Source organism: Tenrec ecaudatus, chromosome 14 (assembly GCF_050624435.1).
Source record: "Tenrec ecaudatus isolate mTenEca1 chromosome 14, mTenEca1.hap1, whole genome shotgun sequence".
Taxonomy (NCBI): Eukaryota; Metazoa; Chordata; class Mammalia; order Afrosoricida; family Tenrecidae; genus Tenrec; species Tenrec ecaudatus.
The window spans coordinates 25,358,789-25,382,115 of record NC_134543.1 but is presented as its reverse complement, the minus strand read 5'-3'; the positions used below and the strand labels follow the sequence as shown (position 1 = coordinate 25,382,115).

The window sequence follows — 23,327 nt, the reverse complement described above, 5'->3', positions numbered from 1 at the left end:
ATAGATTGGCATATTATAAAGGGTGGTCAGAGAGGAAGTCTCCTTTCTGATGGATGTTAGGGCTCTGATCTTGGCTACTTTTAAGGTCTTTAATCTAAGGTCATTCACTTCCCCAAACTTTCCCTGAAACCGATATCTGATTCTTAATCTGCAGTCCTTGATAATTATATTATAAAGTCATGTCATTTTTTAATATCTTTACCTACAACCATGAGAACCTTTTAACTTCAGCCTCAATAATGCAGTGGATTTGGAGCGATCTTATAATAGAAGAAAAGTATCCTAGAGCATGTATTCACAGGACCTCCTCTGGACCTGTGCTTGGAAGTCTTGGAGAAGAAAGCAAGATGGCTAAAGTAAAACAATATTGTAATTTAAAGGAGAGCTGTACGAGACAAATAGATGTGACAGTAAAACATCTCTTTCCTTCTATTGCTTTCTTTGCTCGAGACTTCCTGTTTTGAACATGCTGGGTTTTGTTCTTTGGCAAACCGCTGTCACACCTAATTAGGGAGAATGTGATGATTCTCTACTTAGCTATTACATCATCCACAAACTTCCTGTGTTTGGACCCCACCAAGCACTTCCCACCATACAGGCTTCATTTGACTCTGTTTCCATGATGCCCTGGACAGTAAAACAAACCCAACTCCATAGGATTTATTATGAAGCACTAATGTTCAGATAATATGGAAAAAGAAGGTGTGGGGTTTCTCCAAACTGCACACAAAGGAAAAGGAGACCACGAAAGGATTAAAAATGTAGGCGCACTGGAGACATGATGTCTCCTCCCTAGATGGCAGCACTGCGAAGGACAGCTCTGAAAATACAGTCCAGGGAGAGCAGCTGGCCTGACTCGCCCACATGGGGGCAAACCAAGAGGGGAGTGCAACAGACCAGCAATGGGAGCAAAGACCCAATGTCCCACAGGAATCTCAATTGTAGACTTCTGACTCATGGGGCAGGGCTTAGCACCTCATCTGAACTGGTTGGGGGATATTCACAAATTCTCCCTTGTAAACCTGGCTAGACCAGAGGATGTACACTGGTACAGAGAGGAACTAGAAAAACAGGAAATCCAGGGCAGATGAACCAGTGGTAAGAGTGGTGATACCGGGAGGGTGGAGGGAAGATGGCGTAAAAAGGGGGAACCGATTACAAAGATCTACATATAACCTCCTGTCTGGGGGATGAGCAACAGAAAATGGGTGAAGGGAGACATCAGACAGTGTAAGATATGATAAAGTAATAATAATTTATAAATTATCAAGGGCTCATGAAGGAAGGGGGAGCAGAGAGGGAAGGGAAAACATGAGCTGATTCCAAGGGCTCAAATGGAAAGCAAATGTTTTGAGAATGATGAAGGCCACAAATGTACGAATGTGGTTGGCACAGTGGATGTATATATGGATTGTGATAAGAGTCATATGCACCCCCAATAAAATGATTTAAATGTAAAAAATAATTATTTCACCTTTTTTGAAATGAGAAAACCACTTGGACACTTGACTTTTTTCCATAGTGCTGTCCTTGTAAGCTGTGTTCAATATCATAACAGTTTCTGCAGCATTTTTTTTCAGAAAAGGAAACAAAATTCCACAGCTACAAGCTGTCCTCTTAAATTGGCCATCACGAAAAAGGAGGTTCAAGCAAAACTGCTATTACAAAAATTCCACTGTGAACAGGGAGAAACTTCCAAGGTGTCACCACTGGGTGCACTAAGTCACAGTGAGTTGCTTGATGCTAGCCTGGCAGGAAAAATGCATACTAAGAAAGCTCCACTGTGCCAAGTGAAATCCTGGATTTTTTTTGGGGGGGGGGAAACCCCTCACAAATGTAAGTAGAAGTAGGAAGCAGATGGACTCTGGGCCCCTATTTAAGTCTTACCTCAGTAGAAGAAGTTTGTTCTAATAATGGGGTACTGTATGATACTCACCTTCCAGACATGATTACTGAAGACAAAATGGCTGTATAAGAAAATGTGATGAAAAAGTTTATGGTGCCCACCTATTAAAAAGATAGCATCTGGGGTCTTAAAGGCTTGGAGTTAAACAAGAGGTCTTCTAGCAGGGAAGCAACAAAGCCCACATGGAAGAAGCACACCAGCCTCTGATGATGAGATGTCGATGTTAACAGGTATCAGAAGCTCAAAACCAAGGAATCAAATTAACATGCAGGAGAATGGACAAAGTGGAGACTCAAAACCCACATGTGAAACAAATGAAGTCTCTCACAGAAGGGCCACACGGTAGGGATGATATATCCAGGATGCGGTATAGGATGGATGAAACGCATAACTATCCTCTAGTGCGCTAATATTTCCTCTCCTTACTATTAGGAGCATTGTTTTACCTCATTAATCATGTTAGACCTGCGTATGTTCATATGTATAATTAAGATCATTCAATGCATGAAAGCCAAGATAGATAACCCTTCAGAAATAACGGGAGTAATGATTCCCTGAGGGTATGGGAAGAGAGGAGGGAGAAGGGGGAAAGGGGAAGCTGATAGCAATGATGACGGTATAACCCCCCCACTTGAAGGGAATGGATAACAGAATTGCAGGTGAACGGATACCTGGGATGGTGTAAGATACAGCGCACACATACACCCACAAATAATATATTATATGATACTAAGGGTCCCTTGGGGGTAGGGCTGGGGAGGGAGCTGATGTCAAGGAGTTCAAAAAGAAAGAAACTTTTGAAACTGATGGTGGCAGCAATTGTACAATTATGATGGATCTAATTGAATTCTGGATTGTTATAATATCTGTAAGAGCTCCCAATAAAATGGTTAATAAAAATAAATAAATAGGAGCACTAGGTCCACAGGGTCCTCTTCTTCACCACTGGCCTTCTTCCTTGGCTGCAACTGTGAAAAGAGAAGACATAGGGTTTCATGTTATTTTAAGGCTTTGAGTCATTAAACTTCTCACTGCCTTTGGAAAACAGATAAATCGTCTACTCATAGTCAATGCTTCATTCATAGCCTGCTCCTCGATTTTTCTCTGAGAGTTTACATCTACATATGAAAACACCTCTCTGCCAGTGAGGCCAGTCTGAGGCCTAGGGACCGCATAAGTCAGGGTAGGACTGCCCCTGTGGGTTTCTGAGAATGTAACCCTTTACAGGAGTAGAAAGCCTCGTTTTTCTCTGAGGAAGAGCAGCTGGTGGTTTTGAACTGCCGACCTTGCATTTAGAAGCCCCACATGTAACCACTACATGAAGTCACATTTCCTTGTAGTCAAAATTGGTTTAGACTAAAGATTTATCCTTCCATTGCTATTAGACACCTGTACCCTGTTTTTCCTTTTGTTTGAGATGTATTTTTTTAGAAAGGGATATTATTTAACCAAACCTTAAATAAAACTAAAATCAATAAAACAAAAACTTCACATAAAATTTTCTTAGTAAGAGCAATTGTTACAGCTAGCGCCACACATACGTGTTATTGGAGAATTTTCCTATTGATTATGTATTTGGCTGCTAACTGCAAGATCAGCACTTTGAAACACCAACCACTCCACCTGAGGGTGACAAAGCTTTCAACTCCATTAAAGAGTTCCAGTCTAGCAAATGCATGGGGAGTTCTCTTCTGCCCTATAGGGTCCCTGTGAGTTGGTAGTGAGACAGTCCTGGTGGGGGAAATCATAATTATTTACCAAGCTTTGTTTTCAGCATCTCCTGGAATGTGTACAGACATTTTGTAAAGTCTTCGGTCTGAGTAAGCACACAGGGTGTGGCTCAGTTCAGTAAGTGTAGGGGCTGTGCATGGCCTAGTACTAAATATATGTCTAAGAGTTCAAAACCAGTCACTCTGTAGGAGACAGATAAGGCTTTCTACTCCAGGAAATAGTTGCAGTCTTAGAAGCTCACAGGTGCAGTTCTTCCATGCCCCATAAAGTAACTATAAATTGACATTGATTTGGCAGGGTTTTTTTTTAATTGTTTGTTTGTTCTTTGAATTTTTTTTTTTTGGTAAGAGGATTCTGCATGGGAGTTCCTCTTGTCTTAGAATAGATTTTTTTAATTATCAAACTTTCTACCTATTTGCATTCGAAGTTGATTTACTACCTTTGATTCTTTATTTCTTCTTTAAAAGAACTTGAAGATCTTTGGAAGTGAACTTCTTCAGAATTCTACCAAATATACTTATTCCATGTTTACTAACCATCTTCTGTCTCCTGTCTTGACTGATTTGCACATTAACAATATCTAATTAGTGGTAATGTATGCAAAGGCACAGTTAAGGTAAAATTTCAGCTTGGCTGAGCCCCGATTTGTAGTAGATTGGCAATTATGTAATGTGATGTGATGTAGTCATCCTCCGCATTGTGATCTGATTGTTGTCAGTCTCAGTGTTCATAATTGAGACATCATAATTCAGATGTTTTACATAATGAAGTTTTTTGGAAATTAAGCATGTTAATAAGGTAGGAGTAAATATAATTTTGATGGCACTTTTGTTGGCTTTTTCAATTCAGATGGAAAACCTATTTTTTAAACAACAAAGAACTAGTTTGTTTTCACATATCTTCATTGGCAGTTGGTCCAAGTCATTGAATTAGCAGTAAAAGCAACTTTACATGGCTAGCTGATTGGATGGATAAGTTTACAAGTGGACGGATGAACAGAGAAATATAGATAGATAAATATCCATTCTGATTACTATACTGGGTTCAGAACCAATCCTGAATTGGATCTTGATAATCATCTTCTACATAATCAATAGTGACATTCTTGAGTGACTGGTTGTTTCTAAATCCCAGTGCAGAATACTAGAGGAGAGAGGTGGCTGGGACTTTCTCTGGTTGTTCTAAATATATATCAAGCTAGTTAATATCCATAACATAGGGACTAAAGTGATTTTACAAAGCATTCTGGATAATGCCAGTCCAAATGCTTCCGCTGAGGTGGAATGTAGACAGCTTGCACTTACTCTCTTTTTGGTGGTTCGCAGTGGTGCCTTGGCCTGGTCCAAAATCTTTCAGGTCTGGGCAGGTGAATTGCTGGTGTTGGTTGCAGATACTATACATTTTTCAATCATTGGGAAGGTTAGAGACTCTGAGTTGTGAGGACCTCATCCAAATATTGAATAGTTTAGATTGAAATAAAAGAAGTTTAAAAAGTAATGCTAGAGTGTAACATATGGAGGGAAATGCGATCTTACAACATGGAAACATTTAAAAGAGTTTGTCAGAGCTAGTTATTGTTACTGGATTCAAGAGTTCATTCTTATGGTACTCCTGTTTCCAGACAGTGTGATTATTCTTAAAATAGTCATTCTTTGGTATAGTCTCCCCACATTCCAGCACAGGACTGTGTGTTGATTTCTGAGCTAGAAGTCATGCTATGGACTACAGTCAACAGATATTATTTCCCCTCTTCTGAGGCTAGCGTAACCCCTGGAAACAACTTCTGGGGCCTGGATTGTTAATTTTACAGATAGATTTCAGAATAAAAAGAGAATATTAACATGGATTTTACTCTTTCCCAAAGGAACTTGCTCCAGATGTGTATCTTAGAGATAAATTGGCATCTATTCTTCTTACAGGCATAGCATTGGACTATGTAAGGGCACTGCAGATTACATCATCATTTTCCTCCTGCTGGGTGTGAATTAAATCAATGTTGAAATGGAGGTCCTAGTTAATCTATGTGATAGAGGTTACATGAACCAGTGTTTGGTGGCTCTGGTCTGTGAAGAAACTGGAAACATTTTTTGCACAACATAGCATGTTGAGTGCAGCTTTTTAATTTTATTCAAAATATCTTCCCTTAGCAACTGTTCAAACCTTTCCCTAAAGTCTAAGCTAGGGATATATCACACCGAAGAGCACTATTTCTGCCTCATTTCTTCCTTTTTATACAATTGCAACTCATTAACTTTCTTGGTTCCGTAAAATGCCGGGCTTTTCCAAAGTAGCAGCGTCATGTAGTTAAGAGGAGAGCTACTCGAGGAGATTTCCTGCTCTGCTCCTTTACTAGCTGTGTGACCTTGGACAAGTTAGTGTACCTCTCTGTGCCTCAGTCTCTACTTCATAAGAACGCCAGTATGAGGATTACATGAATAAGTTCCTGTAGTGTGTTTCAAAGAGTGACCCTGTAAACTTTATTAATGAAACAAGATCTAGAAGATTACTTAACATTTCCCATATTGTTGACAGTACATTCCACAGAGTAGGTGGTACTCAATAAATGTTTGATGACCAGATGAATCAATGTGTTCGAATGGGACAGAGGACAGACTGTCCTTTGGATGGATGGGTGAAATGGTTTTTGAATGGATAGATAGATGAACTCAAATTATGATTTCTATTCCATGGAAATATTGAGTGGGTTCATTCTAATATTGCTATGAAATATCTATGTGATCTTGTATATCCACTTAAGTGGACTTAAGTGAATTTACACTATCTTTGCATATGTAAAATAAAAATAACACTATCCATCCAATGCATTTCATAGGGTAATTATAATCATGAAATTGACTGGTTTTTTGTAAATTTAAGATATGTGCTAATGTTGCAATCTTTATCATTATCAAATTATTAAAACAATTTCACAGGAATGTGTTTAGTGAAGCACTTAAAGCGTGTAAGACAAGCTTGGTCCAGAAGTTGGAAACCATCATGAGAACCAACCTTACTGCCATTGAGTCAATTCTGAGAGACCCCATAAACCCAAACCAAACACCCCCATACCCAAACCCAAACCAAACACCCCATACCCAAGCCAAACACCCCATACCCAAACCCCAACCAAACACCAAAACCCAAACCAAACACCAAAACACAAACCAAACACACTGCCATCTAGTTGATTCTGACACATAACGATTCTATAGCACATAGGATCCTAAAATTTCCCCTGTTGGTTTCTGAGACTGTAACTCTTTATGGGAGTAGAAAGCCTTTCATATTTCTCTAGCAGGGTGGCCGGTGGTCTCAAACTGCTGACTTTGCAGTTAGCAGTCCAGTGTGTAATCACTATGCCAACAGGAATCTTGTAGGACAAAGTGAAACTGCCCTCGTGGGTTTCCTAGACTGTGACTCTTTACAAGAGTGGAAGGATTTGAACCAATGACTTTGTGGTTAGCAGCCCATCGTGTAATCCGCTATGCCACCAGGGTAGCCTGTATCAATTCCTGGGAAAAATAAAAATGGAAGGTCCCCAGTCTCAGTCAAGAAAGTTGACTTTCCATTCGCCTTCCAGACCAACGTAACCAGGCTTGTCTTTTTCCTGAGCAAACCTTGGGAGCTCAACCTCTTTTTCTCATGTTTCTCCTCCCTGTGAGCCTGGCGTGAGGACCGTGGTTCCGAGTGGGTTGTGTTTATGCAGAGGCGTGTTGCCGTCTGTAACCCAGGAACGGAAGCAAGGCTCCTCTCCCAACGGCTGAGGTCATGTCTTGTTGTGGTGATGAGTCTGACAGGCAAACCTATCCGGGGTATATATATTTCATATGCTGATGCTTGAGAGAGATAAGCCCTCTTTGGCTTGACTGGAAACAAAACAAGGAGGTGGTAGAAAACCCTGCATTGATTTCTTTAGACTGAAACTGCAAGGATCAGAGGGTAAGATCGGGTCCTCCCTGGGCACACCCCCTCTTTGTCATGTGATCATTGGATTCAAGCTTTCAAAATTGCTACAAGGGGGGAGTGACTTTCTTCCCGCCTCAACAAATCTAGTTTTCCTTATTAAGGTCTTCTTTCATAAGCCATTTTGTGCTGGTTCAAAGGCCAATAGTGTCAGAACTTCAAGTCCTAACATCCATTTGCTTTAGTGATCTCTCTGTTTGCCCTTTGATTGTGGTTATGTTTGCCCTTTGATTCAGGCTTCCTTCTTTTAGAGCAGGTCCTTTTCAGTCAACTGGTAGCTTCTTCAGGAGCTTGGGTGACATAGTGGTTACACATTGGGCTGCGATCTTTGAGGTCAGTAGTTCTAAATCGCCAGGGACTCTTTGGGAGAAAGACAGCGTTTTCTACTCCCATAACAGTTATGGTCTGGGAAACTCACAGAGGCAGTTCCACCCTGTCCTGTAGCGTCACTATGCATTGAGACCAATTGGATGGCAGATTTTGTTTGTTTGTTTGTGGCGGGTTCTTACAGAAGTATGTTCTTATTGAACAGAGACTGTGAAAGGTTCTCTACGAACTGGTAGGTAGGAGCTGAGTGACTGCAAAGTTGCTCATCCCTGGCTTGTACATGGGTTTTTCGTATTATTATTGTATTGTTTTTTCCTTACCATTATGGTTTTGATGTTGTGATTTTCCTATCAGACTCTAACCCCTTTGATGGAAACCTACCATTGAGAATGAGTTAGCAGAACATAAAACAGGTGCTTCCTGTTAGTCCGTGGTTCAGGGATGCGACTAGGAACTACCTCTCTCCTCCAAACTTTCGACTTTGCGGATCTATTTTTATTACTGTCCCCTTTTCTAATTCCTTGATGATTATTAATTGGTTCCAATGGTGTACATTTCAGATCTTTAATTAAGTCCTCCTTTCTGTCTAACTCTCTGCCAAAACATATTTTTCACTTTTCTTCCTAAAACACTCACGCATAGGCTGATGCCAAACGCATGCTGCTTGGTTGCATTCCATCCCGATTCACTGGCAGAGAGGACGAAGGCAGGAACATTTATTTCAGGTAGTTTTACAAAGAGCCATTCTTGGCCATGCTCTGTATGGCAGAAGGGGAGGGAAAGGAGGTAGATGTCCTTCCCAGGCATTACTAATTTATGAGGGAAACGGGAAACAGTAGGACAGAGACCACGGGCCTTTTGCCAAACTAGGTTGTAGTGGGGCTTCAGAGATGTGATCAATACTGGATGTAAGAACCCATCTGCGAGGCCCTCTGAGCTGTGTCCCAGCCCAGCCCAGTACCTCCTGCAGCTGTTTATTGAGAGTCAACCGCATGAGCCTTGAGGATTGCCTTAAGGGGACAAAGACAGCCTCTGGAAGATTCAGATTAGTCAGTGATGGTGCTGCCTCACCCTGTACTTGACCTTAACTTCTAAGGATTATTTTGTTTTCCTTCCTGAAATTGCTTCTTAGATCAGAGAGACTAAAGAGGAACACATGAAGTTTTATTAATCACCTAAGCCGTGAAACGCATTTCTCTAAACCTTAACGATGTAAATAACTAGCATACGCTACCTTCCAGTTTCCCTGGTCGGGAATTCAGGCTTTGCTCACGGTACCGCTAGCTCAGAGTCTCTTACAAACCGGTAGTCCAGGTCACTGCCATCTCAAGGCCCAACGTGGGAAAGATCCACTGCTAGGGTCAGTCACATGACTGTGGATAGAACATGATTTCTGGCTGGCTGTTGGCTGGGGCAGGATCCCTCGTGGCATGGTGGTGAGGTGCTCATCTGCTAAATGAATGAATCGGCAGTGGTTGGAACTCTGCAGCTACTCTGCTGGAGACAATGGTAGCAGTCCTTTTCCGTAAAGACTACCTTCTTAGAAAGCTTGTGGGGGATAGTACTACTCTATCCTATATGGTCCCTCTGAGTTGGAATTGACTAGACAGCCACAGATTGGGTTTGGGGGTTGCTGGGGCAGAGACACCGGTTTCTTGCCTCGTGGACTTCTCCCTAGGAGCTCATAAACATAGTACCTGTTATTTCTCAAAGAAGACGCCTAAGACAGAAGCCACTAAGCTTAAAGTAATGTGTATAACTCCTGCTATATCTGTTCATCCACCAGAAGTGTCAGTCCAGCCCACATTCAGGTATAGGGCTAACACAGGGGCAGGAGGCAAGGTGCATCGAGGGTCATTGTGAGACTGTCTTCTACAAGTATACATGGTATGAATGGGTCATAAGACTGCAGAGGTCACTGAGATTGCATAGCTGATGTGCCCTCGTGGTCCCTAAGGAGGCCCAGGGGCACTATGAGTTAGGCATTGGGCTTCTAAGAGCAAACTCAGTGTTTTAAACTCACCAGCTAATGCAATCAAGAAAGGTGAGGTTGTCTGCTCCTGTAGAGATTTGCAGTCTGGGAAAGCCCGTGGACAGTCTCTGTGAGTCAGAATCGAATCAATGGCAGTGAGTTTGGTTTGGGATTATTACAATTCCTGCTACAGCACAGGGCAGTGTCGTACGTATATTCCCACACCCTCCGTCCTCAGAACAATGCCTGGTGCATAGAACGCATGCAAGCACTTATATGACTATGGAATTCTATCTATTTTATTTAAAAGATGAGAGCCCCCATGCTCCAAAAGAAATGATGTTTGGTGTTTTTTATGGACCATTGGCTTCACATGTCTCACTCCTTCATTTATTGCCCATGCGGTGGGATGGATTGAAATCTGAAATGAAGCACTCAAGAATAAGGAATAAGTGAAGCAGGCCTAGAATTACCTTGCATGAATTACCTTTTTAACCGTAATTAGAAGTTTCTTCTTTAGGTCAAGGATGCTGTTGCCAATCTTCCACGGCAGATGATAAGAACTAAATTCCCTCATGTCCTAAAGAGATCTATCTTTGCTAACCTGTTCTCACCTGGAAGTAAATAAGCAGGAGACCGAACACACAGTGTGTGTAATGGTGGGTACATGGCTCGAGGCCTGGGTAAATGGTCACACAGTACTATAATCTGTGACCTGGGGAATTAGCCTCATGGATGGTTTTTGCTGAATTCTTCTATAGGTAAGTTCTTAATCTGCCTTACAGAAGATGAGAAACTATCAACCTTCTCAAACTCATTGTCAAAAATATTTACTAGGTTTGTACTTTCACATGGGTGAAAATAATGAGCTCTTTTTATGGAGGGCGGGGGGGGAGTAAGAATCCATAACAATGGCCCTGGTATGAAATGGAAAATTAAACTTCCCCTGAAATGAAAGGCCCTCTAGAGCTAGCATAGATCATCCCCTTATACTTGGTGAGACTGCTAACTAACAAATCCCATATAACCACATTAACAAAAAAAACAACAACAGATAAAAACTACCACATCAGCAAAACCTCATAGTCTTTGTGTTGATTCTGATTCACAGCAACACTATTGGACAGAATAGAACAGCTTCCCAGCATTTCCAAGGTTGTCACCGTCCAGAAAGCTGACTGCAGGTCTCCCTGGGAGTGCCGGATGACTTCCGACTATCCCCCTTTTCAGTTAGCTGCCAAGAGCTTCCCCAGTGTTCCACCAGGCTTTCTTTTCTAGCTGCCTAGACAGGGCAATAACATGCAATCTACATACAAACTCCCTAGATCGCTATGCCGTCTCATCTGTGACATGATGCTTGGCAGTGTGATAGGGTTTTGCTGCATTTTACAGATATTCAAGTAGGGTCGTGAAAACATCTGTCAGAGAGAGTGTAATCGTAGTGATGAGTGGCATCTGAGTCGGGTTTGAGGTCCCTGGGGAGTGTCAATGGTTGGGGCTTGTCTCCCCACCGAAAAGGCTGGCAGTGTGAAATCTCCCCTCCATACCACAGAAAACAGCGCTGGAGGCCGGCATCTGTACAACTGCAGCCATTGCAAACCCTACGGACTGTCGTCTGGCTCTGAAACACACAGGTTGCTGAGAGTCAGCATGGTCTCCACGGTGGTGGGTTTGGTTTTGGGTTAGGTAGGTTTTCCCATGGCTGGGAGAGGGAATTGCTCCTTCACTTGGAGTTATTTTATAGACAGCAACACTAACTTGAGAAAGCTATTTAGAAATATATTGAGACTGCTGTACATCTTCCAATAAAGCATTCAGAAAGGAAGCTATTTTTTCCTTGGTTGACCTGTGTGAGATGGTGTGTCTAAAAGATTACTCTCATCTGGCACAGAAGCACACTGGAGAGATGCCCCAGAGGTCTGCTGCTGTCCCTAGATTCTGGAGCTCGCAGGGGTGGAATGAAATCGCAGAGGTTCTTGAGTTCAACGAGCCAGAAAGGTGTTTTCCTTAAACTGAGGACCACTTTGGTTACTTTAGTGGTCCAAGTCCCGTCCAGGGAGCATGAAGCCAGCTATAGTTTGCTAACCCATGCTAGCCTTTTGATGGCCAGTCCTTGGGGTGGACACCAGTGTCTCATTGTTCTGTTGGAAATGGGTAGCAGACACCCATCTCAACTCTAAATACTCCCACGTTATATTACATTATAAAAAATCCACCTGAACATGCTCTTATACTTTACAGAAAGCTGTGGGAAAGGTGCCTAAAGCATCTTATTTTAACTGACCGATGCATGAGAAGAATTAATAAGACAGGGCTTGTTTTAATATATACACTTTCTAAACAAGTAGGAGAACAAGGGGTGGTAAAATAAGGTATTATTCGATTCACTGAATGGCGTAATAACTTGGCTCTGATTGTTAATGCTTGGCCCTGCCATATAATGTATAGTTTTGTCAGATTAAAAACCCCCTTGGATATAATTTTATTTACACCCACACAAATATTTCTGAGAGATGAATGGCCATTTCTGGGACTGTTTTGAGGTAAAGGGTTGGAGTGGTTTTCGCAGCACTGATAAGTTAGGCAAATAACTTCTCTTTAGAACTCACTTCTAGCACCTAGAAAAGTAGGGGTTTTTACTGATTGATCTCCATGGCCCCTTCCAGCCCTAACATTCTATTACTCTGTGATTCTTGTGTAGGGCTACTGGGAGATGATGGAAGAGAGAGAAGACCTAACTTACTTTCAGTCACCAATCTTTATGATTCATGGCATTATGTATTTGTCCTTGAGTCAACACTCCTTCTTTTAATGACAAAAGCAAGCCTGTAGTCCCTTGCTTCTTATCAAGAAAACTGCTACTGAGGATCAAGGGCAATGGTTGTCGACGCAGACTTCTGATTCCAGGTACCTGTGTTCAATCCCCTCTCCTTGTTGAGGAGACCTTTCTATATAGGCAGGCTCTTAGCTGAGTTATCAGGCAAAGGATACCAATGCAAATCTAACTCATAAGGAAGATAACAATTTTGCTGTGTCAAGATTAAAAATCCATTTATTTGTGACACTGCAGACTGATTAGAAATGTATTTCACAGTAAGATGTCTATCTTTTCTTCCTTGAAAACTAACAACTGGAAACATGAAAAGAAGTGGAAATTAATGAACTAATAACTTCTTCAGAGAAGTAAAGTATTCTAGGCAGGACGGCAGACTATGTTTTTCAAGCTTGATTTTAATCTGGTAATGAGGTAAATGTTTATGTGGATAATTTAAATTCTCAGATATACGTGTATTTAACGTCCCACAAGAGCTGTTGGTTTCAACTATCTCCACCTTACATTTTTCCCTGAGACATACCAACAACAATAATAATAAAGAGCAATTCCGTTATGTCAAACTGAAATGGGTTCATTGCGACTCAGTGGGAGTTGGAGTAGGCCTGTGCTGCCGAGGAATTTCATTGGCTCATTTTCCGGAAGTAGATCTCCAGGCCTCTCTTTCGCGGTGGAGCCAATTCTGTAGATATGCACCGATACACACGTCAGTAAAGGCAGTGCTGACTCACGACAGCCCATATATTACAGCGTAGGACCGAGTGACATGGGTCATTGCTATTGTTTTCTTACCTGCCATCTTAATGCTACTGGGAGAGTTTAAATAATCTTTTGTTTAATCGTCGAGTGGAAATCATTTGTACCACCCAGGAACTCCAAAGAGAATAATAAACGCATGGCTGCCATGTCAGTTCTGACTCGTAGGGATCCCAAAGGACTGGCTAGAGTTGCAGTGGCGGTTACATAATCCCCTGTCAATTTGCGAAGGGGTGGAGTCTAGTCGGTCAATCAGGCCATAGCCAATGAGGCCTCTGTGTGGGCATGGCCTTCTTCTAAGGATTCTGGGAACGCCTGCATTCCTCCCTGGAGGCAGGAGAGACACTTGCTGCTTTGTCTTCCTGCTGACAAACCACATGGAGCTATGCTGATAGAGCCAGAGCTCTGGAGCTGGAGGATCCATGTGGAGACCATCACTAGCGCTTAGATGCTTCCATCATCACTGGATCCACAAGACTTTCTACCCACTGGCCTGTGATCTATAGACTGGTATCAGACAAATTGGCTAATGTCAGACTTATGAACTTGATCTGGACTAGGCAGGATGTTTTCTTAATGGACAATTGCTCTTTGATATAAAGCTTTCTCTCACACGGATATGAGTTTTCCTGGATATGTTTCTTTAGCCCACCTGGACTAACACAGTTGCCTTCAGCTATTTCACATAGATGCTGTTGCCTTTGTCCATCTTTAGGATGTCTTTAGGAACCTGGCCAGTTTTTGACTTCAGAATCCCAAAGTAAAGGCCTACCAGGCATCTGTCCGGCTCGGGTCTCAAAGTCTTTTCCATGGTCCTTCTCTTGCCTCTGTGGTGATCTCTCCAACCATAGTTAGGTTAGACTGATTAGTAAAGTTTGTCTGACAAGTCTAAGGAGGCCTACGACCATGCAAACAGTTAAGCAATTGACTAGCAATCCAGCAGAATCCACCCGGACCCACTGGGGAAGCCTGGTGATCCACTATCTGTGTTTGAAAGTTCCCCATCCTGGAAAACCCTTTGTGAGCACAGTTCTGTTCTGACACACAGGGAGTCCCCACGAGTGAGACCGAGAAAACGGTGACTGCTGAGGTTTTTGGCAAACAGGTCTCATCAATTATCTTTTAACCAAAAGGAAATTTCCCAACCTGGTGCTTTTTTTCTTCTTTCTCTCCCTCACCATTTTGTTTTGTTGTTTAAAGTTGGTTATTGTCGGTTCTTCAAGTCTCTCCAGGTGTTTTATAGCTCCTAAGCAAGAGAGTTGTCAGCTTTGTTTATTATCTATCTAATTTTCATCAACACTGGCATTATGCTAAGTAGTTTACATCCATTATCACAATCTCCAATTTATATTTGGTAAACATGGGACATGGAGGTCCTATAGTTTGTTGGGGTAAGAGCATGGACACAGAACTATTCCTGCTGACTTGAGATGTCAACTGGTTAATGCTTTCTCTAGAATATTTCTTGATTCTGTGCTAGTTAACAGAAATGGAGGAATGTTAGATATGATCTGCCCAAACTCTCCTCCTAATGAAGGAAAGAAATGTGCAAAGATAAAGTACGCTATGGTGCAAATGTACTTTTATGAAGGAATGAGTAGCATTTTATGGCAGAAAAAAATAAAACAGAAAGGACCCACAGATTGTCCACAGTGCAAACCGAGAAAGTCGCAGCGTTGTCCGAGTTGAGCATAACTGCAAGCGCTGTTATGGTCACGGTCACAGTCACGGTCAGGCACCATGATTCCCCCTGGTTTATTGGTCTAGATCAGATATGTTATAGCAAATAATTTGGAAAGAAAACAATGCACTTGAGCGACGATCGTGTGCAGGGCAGTGTGGGACGCGCCGTGCCCCGTGTGCAGCCGAACTGCGGCCTCGGTGGGTCAGACCGCAGCTACGCGGGAAGTCTGGACGCTGCGCGAGGTAGTGGCGGGAGGCGGCAGCCGTGGCGATGGCAGAGAGGCCGGGGGACCTCAACTTGCCCAACGCCGTCATCACCAGGATCATCAAGGAGGCGCTCCTGGACGGCGTCAATATCTCCAAGGAGGCCCACAGCGCCATCTCCTGCGCCGCCAGCGTCTTCCTGCTCTATGCCACATTCTGTGCCAACAACTCCGCGATGAAAGGGAAGCGCAAGACACTCAATGCCGCTGATGTACTCTCCGCCATGGAAGAAATGGAGTTCCAGCGGTTCGTTACGCCCCTGAAGGAGGCCCTGGAAGCATACAGGCTGGAGCACAAAGTCAGGAAGGAAGCTTCGGAACAGAAGAAGGACAAAGACCTGAAACCAGACGCGGAGGAGCAAGACAAGAGCAGGGGTGAGGACAACGAGGAGGAGGAGGAAAGGCTAGAAGAAGAGGAACAGAACGAGGAGGAGGAGGAGGAGGAGGTGGTGGACAGTTGAATGGCTGGGAAGACTGGCCTCTTGGAAGGTGCCACTCTGGAAGGGTGGGACACAATTCTGTGAGCAGTCTTCAGTGCACGGACCTGAGAAGATGGAGCTGAGAGTGGCACAAAGCCAGCGCTTCCAGGACCGTAGGCACCTGAGGAGCAGCACCTTGCTTCCTTTAATGCACCGGGAGGGCATGCCTTTTTGGCCAGCGGGATTCCGAGCCGCTCATTCGATTAGCCAATTGGGCCTCTCTTATGCAGTACTATGATTATAGGTATTGGTTAGGCTGGTTCTGATCCCTACTCCCTTCTTCCTCACCCGCCCCCTCCACCACACACACAAAACAACTTCCACCCAACCTGCTGTGTTCCAGATCACAGCGGAGGCTCAGGGGAAAATTGGGACTTTGATCATGGCCAGCCTGTGTTTGATTGGATAGTTTTGGCAGTACTAGCTTACTAAAGAGTGATGAGCGCTGTAGCCCTTGGAGACCACTAAAAAGTCCTTGGAGAAAACGGAAAGCTGTTAGCTGGGTCTTGGTAGGTGGACTGGACTTGGAACCTTCTGTATTGTGCATAGTAAGCATGTGGCCTGCTGGGTGGTTGCCCCTGGGCAGACAGGCTTGTAATTGCGTACTGTAGTGTGTATTTAGTCACGTGAGAATCCCAATGCCGCCGTCTTACAAAACAGATGGCTTAGTCTTAGCTGAACCTCCCTGCCTGCCCCTGTACAGCTTTATAGGGTTCATCTTCACACACACGAAGGTGTATAATCCAGGCTTTGTCCTGTAATCCCATCTCCCGACTTCTCAGCCTTGAATTCATGGCCCCTTCCAAACTTCATAACCTCAAGGCACACTTTTTCCATCTGCCTCTGCCCTCTGTCCCATTCCTACCTCCTCCTTGCCTCACTTCTGCCACTCCAGGGACATTGGTAAGCTGCTTAGTAGCTACAAAAGCGTAGTTTCCTTAGTTACAATCTAACACCTTTTTAAAAATGATTCTCACCCTTCTCTAAACCTTAAGGATGGTGCTCAGGAATCTAATTCCCCCATACCAGCATCCCCTTTAAGTTCTTCCAAAGGGTCTCCCTTGGCCTTTTCCCCACTTCAGTGCTCTAAGCATGTTTTGCCTCCCTGTTGAATGTTTGGAGTTGGACACTTGTCAAATGAGTAACAGTAAAAAGCTTGATAAGTGAATCAAGAATCTTGAGAACGCTATAATGTGTTTTATAAATGAAGAACATTCTTGTTTAAGATGAAAAAAAGAGAAAACAATGCACTCTTCCATTTCTGCTAATAGATTCAAAGATTCTCTAGATCGGTGAAGCACTGGTTAAAGGGATTGGCTGCTCACGCTCAGGACTGCAGATCAATTCAAAAGCCAGTGCACATGCAGGAGGAGGGTAGGCAGTACTCTAAAGGGTTGTAGCCCAGGAAACCCTAGGGCAGTTCTACTCTGCCCTCTAGGGTCACGATGGGCTGGAATGGACTGCATAGAAGGGAGTTGGGATCTAATTGTTTGCTTCTTACTTATCTCGTGTTGCTATAAGATAAACACTCAGCCTGGGTGGCTTTAAAATGTATAAAATTATTTTCTCTCCTTTGAGGAGGCTCCCGGTTTGGACTCAGGGCGCTGTCTGAAGGGGAAGACGTCTTCTGTTGGTTCCAGAGGAGGGTCCTTCATGTCTTTCCAGCTTTGCTTTCTTGCTTCTTGAAATCTCATGCAGCGCTACACGCATCTTCTCCCATCCTTCCTTACTTAAAACCCAAGTCAAGTTCACGGGCATCAATTTCAGTTCATAAGGACCCTATAGGAAAGGAACTCTTCCTTGGGTTTCTAAGCCTCTACAGCAAGAGCTGACAACCTCATTTTTCTACTATGGACCCAATGGTGGGTTTGAGCCACTGACCTTTCAGTTAGCAGCCTAATGTGTACTCCGCAGAGTCATCAGAGCTCCTTTTGTTTGCTTACAGCCAGCTCAGTTTTCTCACTTTAGATCTCAAAATACATTGATTTAAAAAACACTCTCTACTAATACTGCCTGGCTAGCATAACAAAGAAGCCAATCTCCAAAAGGATGATGACCACGGGTAGAAGGGTTAGGATTTCTTGCACACATGTTCAGGGACGCAGTTCAATCCATAACAGTGTTCCATTTTAGTATGTATTTATACTCACGCATATTTGTAAGTATACATACACATTGGTGTGTGCATACATTTAACACATTCATATAGGTTAAATATGTATGACATATGAACATCTATAGCTGTACATATATACCTAACACATTTCAAGAAACTAACTTCAATGAGCTTCTTAAGGTCCTTTAAAATTTAAATGTTCAATGCATTTTTTTTTTTGCCTTAACAGAGCACCCTTTAAAACCTATTGTATCGACTTCATCACAGATAAGACCTGTGATGGGTAAAGGAACTGACTGTATTCTTTTAATTTGAAGGAATACTAAAAATGATTTTACATTTGCAAACTGTGTGTGTGTGTATGTGTCCACACTATTTTTTATGAGAACGTAGCAGGGGTGAGAAAGGATTCTTAGTTTCAGGGCACCAAACAATTGTCTTTGCAATCATTAATGTTCCGATAAGGGCATCATTGAAATTTAGGACTAGATGGTGACATTACAGCTCATCTTTAGTCCTAGTCTAATTTTAAATTTGGGCCAGGCAGGTACAGAAAGTTAAATGGCTTCACCAAGAGAGAAAAGTCAAATCAGACCTAAACTCCAAATGCTGACTCCCACACAGGTCTTCTCACCCCATCAAGCTTGAATAATCAAGCGGACAGACTGAGCGTCTGGTCACCTGGACAGGTAGTCAGGAAGTCCAACGTGAGCAAGTAGAATATGTAGGGCATATACTATTCAAAGGAACTTCAGTTTCGCTTCAGGAAAATTTACTCCGGAATTCAAACATGGGTACAAGGGAATCATTTCCTCATTTCAAGAAGGGTCGAATAAAGATCGGAAACATTTAGCATGGATTCTGTTGTGTATTTCCAATCCTAAATAAGAGCTGTTCCTTTTGGGAGATTAAGCGTCTTTGTGCCGCACAGTTGACATCAACCCTCCTCTCGTCAGAAGGGAGGAAGGCATTGATGGGGCATATTTAACATCTGTGCTGCCTTCATTTTCAAATGGCTGGTGACATACTTCTCAGCAGCATCTTTGAACAAAGGATCACAAGTACCCGTCTGTGCTGGATCCGTGGCATTGTGCAAGGTGTGGGCCACATGTAAGCTCGGGGTTCCTACAGCACAGCGGCTTTATTCCTCCAGCATTATGGAACTCCCATAAAAATAACTATCCCACTGCCGGGCACTGTCTCAGGACTCTTGGCAAACCGAAGAAGACTTATTTGATTTCACTAAGCTATTAGTCTGCCCCTCTGACCGGTACATCCAGATGGGAACCACAGGACAGGCGGAGACGTGTGCCAGGAGCAATGGCTTTTGGACGGCCTCATGAACAAAGGTTATGTAAGAGTGGTGGATGCAGAACACAGGCCTAGAAATGAAGCAGAAGAATGAGGGAGATCGGTAGTGATGCTTGCAATGCTCCAGGCACTCTGTTTAGCTACCAGCACCCCTGAAAGAGTGAACCCACTTATTGTAGTTTCCTTTTTCCACCATCACCGATGTGTGTGTGTTGTTGTTGTTTTTGTTGTTGTTGTAGGCACCGGAAGAGGTGAAAGGCAAGGACAGGGCAAAGATTACTTTCTGTTGTTTTTGTTTGTTCCTCTGCAAAAGGCGGGCTATGTGATCTTAGCGATTAAAGGGGACGTCTTCAAAGTCCCAGTAAGATATTCTGTGAGTGGCAAAAGTTTTAAATCTTGAAAGCAAAAAAACCCCAAAAAAACCCAAAATATAAAATTTGTAGGAAACATTGGAAATATCTCTCAATTCAACTCACAGCTCTTGAGTTGATTTCAACTCATTGCAACCGTATGGGAGTTTTATATAAAAGTTGGAAAAGGTCTCATTTATGTTGGGCGTTATAGCTCTCAGGGCTATTTTTTTTATATTCCATGGTGTGTAAGGACTCCGTTGGCCCTGCAGGGAGGGAGTTTGGGGAAACGAAGGACATGTTCTGTAACTTGCTTGTGACAGCAGTTTCTTGAATCTGTCCCCGTGGACGTCCTCTACCGGACACCTTGTCTGGTGAAGCAGAAGGGCGAGAGAAGGAAGACGCTTGGCCACATAGCCTGACGCAGTGGCTGCACCACTGGGTTCAAACTCAACAATTGTGAGGATGCTGCGGTTTGGGCCGTGTTTCATTCTGTTGTGCAGAGAGAGGGTCGCTATGTGTTGAAATCGACTCAAAGGCACCTACGAACAATAGCAACCATACAGGGGTTAGAATCCATGGAATGAAGCCACTCTGAAAAGAAGTCCATTTACATGCTATTGTCACTTGAAAAAGAGAATGAGCGTGCTTCCTATGAGAGGCTGTTAACTATGATTCAATAAAATACTGGCAGAGGGCTAACAAAAAGATATGCTGGATAGTACTCTAAGCACACTATGAAGGCCTGGCGAATGCCAACAAAGAGAAATATCAGCACTCCTTATGCAAGAAAAATGAACTTGAACCTGGATTTCTTAGAGAGTCTCTTATCTGGCATTTGTGGGGACCCACTGCGTGCTCCTGGCCTGAGACTCCCTGTTTGAGGGTCAGAGAGGCAGCGGAAGGCACTGCCTGTCCTGTCTTCCGATTATTCAAATGTGGTGACTTTGATGGCTCTTGATTCTCTCTTTTTTCTCTCATCAATTCTCCTATTGATTTTTCCCCTTACTTTAAAAAGAAGGTCAAGCACATGCTTGTAGGTGACACCGAGTGCTTCAAAGGTTTGTCCCTTCTACTTACGGCTCTGATGTAAATCCCTGGTGGCGTTTCCTGCTGCATGGAAAGTGATAAATGGGGTTGAGAGTGACATAGAAATGAACTCAGAAGTGAGTTTATAGCACTGCCGGGGACCATCTGTTAATGTAAATGTTTAAGGTAAAATGCATCAAGGCTTAAGAGCTGACGAGACATTTTATCTGCATCGAGCCCGTGAGAGTAGGCTTGGCTCCTCAACTCAAGGGTCCCTGGTTAAACTCGGGAAGTCTGCCTGGTGCCTTTTATCTGGTGCGATGCTTTTCTGGGGATAGATCCTAAGCACTTATTTAATTACACACATTGAAGAAATTAGATTACACCATAGCAACGGAAAAAGTATGCTTGATTTTTGTTGTGAATTTAAAAAGTGCTCAAATTAAATACAGTCACATGATGACTTTTTATTAATAATTACAGATAGCATGGGTTGTTATAATGATTTACTCTTACAATTATTTATGATGAATTTGGATGAAATTTGATATCTTTTCGTGTTAGAAAATTAAATGCTAACCTTTATGATAGTGTTATGTGAGATAAACTTTCAATCAAGATAAAAGTACATTATGTCAATAGTGAACCTGAGTTAAAATAACTGGTCAAACTATTTGAATTATATTACTACTGTTCAGTGATTTTCAAAATAAAATAGGGAAGTTTTAAAGTACCCCCCCTTTTTTAACCTTTTAAAGTGTATTATTGGAAAAGAAAGTCAAGTAATTGATAACCTTATGATTAACAGCAAAATGGTCTTCTTCAAAAAGGGAAATGTTAAAGTCAACTATTAGATGCAAACACATTTTCTCTCCAGTATGGACCCGTGCCTGTGATGTAATGGTGTGGGCTGTGGAAGGGGCCTTGTGTGCTCTAAGGCATGCCCAATGGGAAGACGGTGCGAGCAAAGTGGGAACAGGGGGGTTCTAGGAGAGAGAGGAGAGGGAGTGAAAGAAAGGCATCGGAATCTAAGAATAGTTACATAAACGAATGAGATGCTCTTTTAAGTAGACTTTTGCAGTTTTCTCTTCTAGAAACAAATGTCTGTGATGATGGGGTTGAAAAAAGATCATTAGCAATTGAGTGTGTTCCCTTTGTGCAGACAAAGTGACCTGCTCAGCCGGAAAGGGTCTGAAGATCTTGTCTCTCAAGCTTGCCCTTTGAGGTCAGTAAAAAAGTCCCACCTCCTCACCTCTCACCTGAGTTGGGGGTTGAGGAATGCATCACGGAGATCAGAGATGGCAAAAGAGCAATAGTAAGCGACACCATGTCTCCAAAATTTATTCCTGGCTCTCCACCCCCACCTTCATTTATTCTAAGAGTTGCCGTATAACCTTCGGAGCTGACCTCACTGGCTCGAATTTAACTGGCCCAGCAGATCCCCTCGGACTCCACTGTGTGGATTTGATTTTTTCAGACACCTGTAATGAGACTAAGGCAAGTGTATTACTGAGATCGCTCATCTGCTGTTGGTGGTAGATGCAGCTGAGTCTGTTTGGGCCCTTAGTGCCCCTAAGCACGACAGAAGCAGACACGGTCCAGTCCTGCACCGTTCTTGCTATTGTTTCGAGGCCGAAGTCCATCATTGTGGCCACAGTGTCAATCCATTTCCTTGAAGCCCATCCTCTTTTTCGCTGTCCTTCCGCTTTGCCAAGCATCTGTCCTTCTGCAGGGATTGATCTCTCCTGACAATGTGCCCAAAGAACGTAAGACAAAGTCTTGCCAGTCTTGCCTCTAAGGAGCGCTCTGGCCATACTTCTCCCGAGACAGGTTTGCTTGTCCATTTAGCAGTCTCCAGTACGCTCAGCAGTCTTCTTCAGTACTGCAATTCAAATGCATTGATTCTTCTTTGATCGCCCTTCTTCAATGTCCAACTTTCACATGCCCAGGAGTCAATAACTTATCTGTAGACGTCCACTCATTGCAGAGATAAGTTGAAACATGTTGGCATGGACTAAACCCATGCCTGGATAAGCTGGAAGCCTAACAGCAATATATTTTTAATGTACCCTCATAGATACACACCCATATGCCATTATTTTTAGGTGCCATCGAGATTTGACCCATAACGACCTCTGCATATCAAAAGGAAACACTCCTGAGGCTGTGCCATGCTCACAGTTTTGTTTTATTCTAAGCAGGCTTTTAATTCATAAGCTTTTTATTTTATTTTTGTTTGTTTTAAAATCATTTTATTGGGGGCTCATACAACTCTTATCACAATCCATCTATCCATCCATTGTGTCAAGCACCTTTGTACATTTGTTTCCCTCCTTATTCTCAAAACATTTGCTTTCCACTTGAGCCCTTGGTGTCAGCTCCTCATTCCCCCAGTTCTTCACTTGCCGCTCCCCATGAACCCTTGATTATTTATAAATTATTATTTTTTGTCATATCCTACACTGTCCAACGTCTCCCTTCTCCCACTTCTCTGCTGTCCATCCCCCAGGGAGGAGGTAATATGTAGATCCTTGTAATCTGTTCCCCCTTTCTCCCTCACCTTCCCTCAACCCTCCTGGCATTGCCTCTCCCACCACTGGTCCTGAGG

At 43.0% G+C, this 23,327-nt stretch overlaps 1 protein-coding gene and 1 pseudogene across 6 annotated transcripts in view; both read left to right on the top strand.

Annotated features, from left to right (window-relative positions):
* Nucleotides 1–23,327, top strand: part of NRXN3 (neurexin 3) — a 1,780,548-nt gene that overhangs the window by 919,649 nt on the left and 837,572 nt on the right. The window lies entirely within an intron of this gene.
* On the top strand, nt 15,443–15,895 carry LOC142426373 (DNA polymerase epsilon subunit 3 pseudogene; annotated as a pseudogene).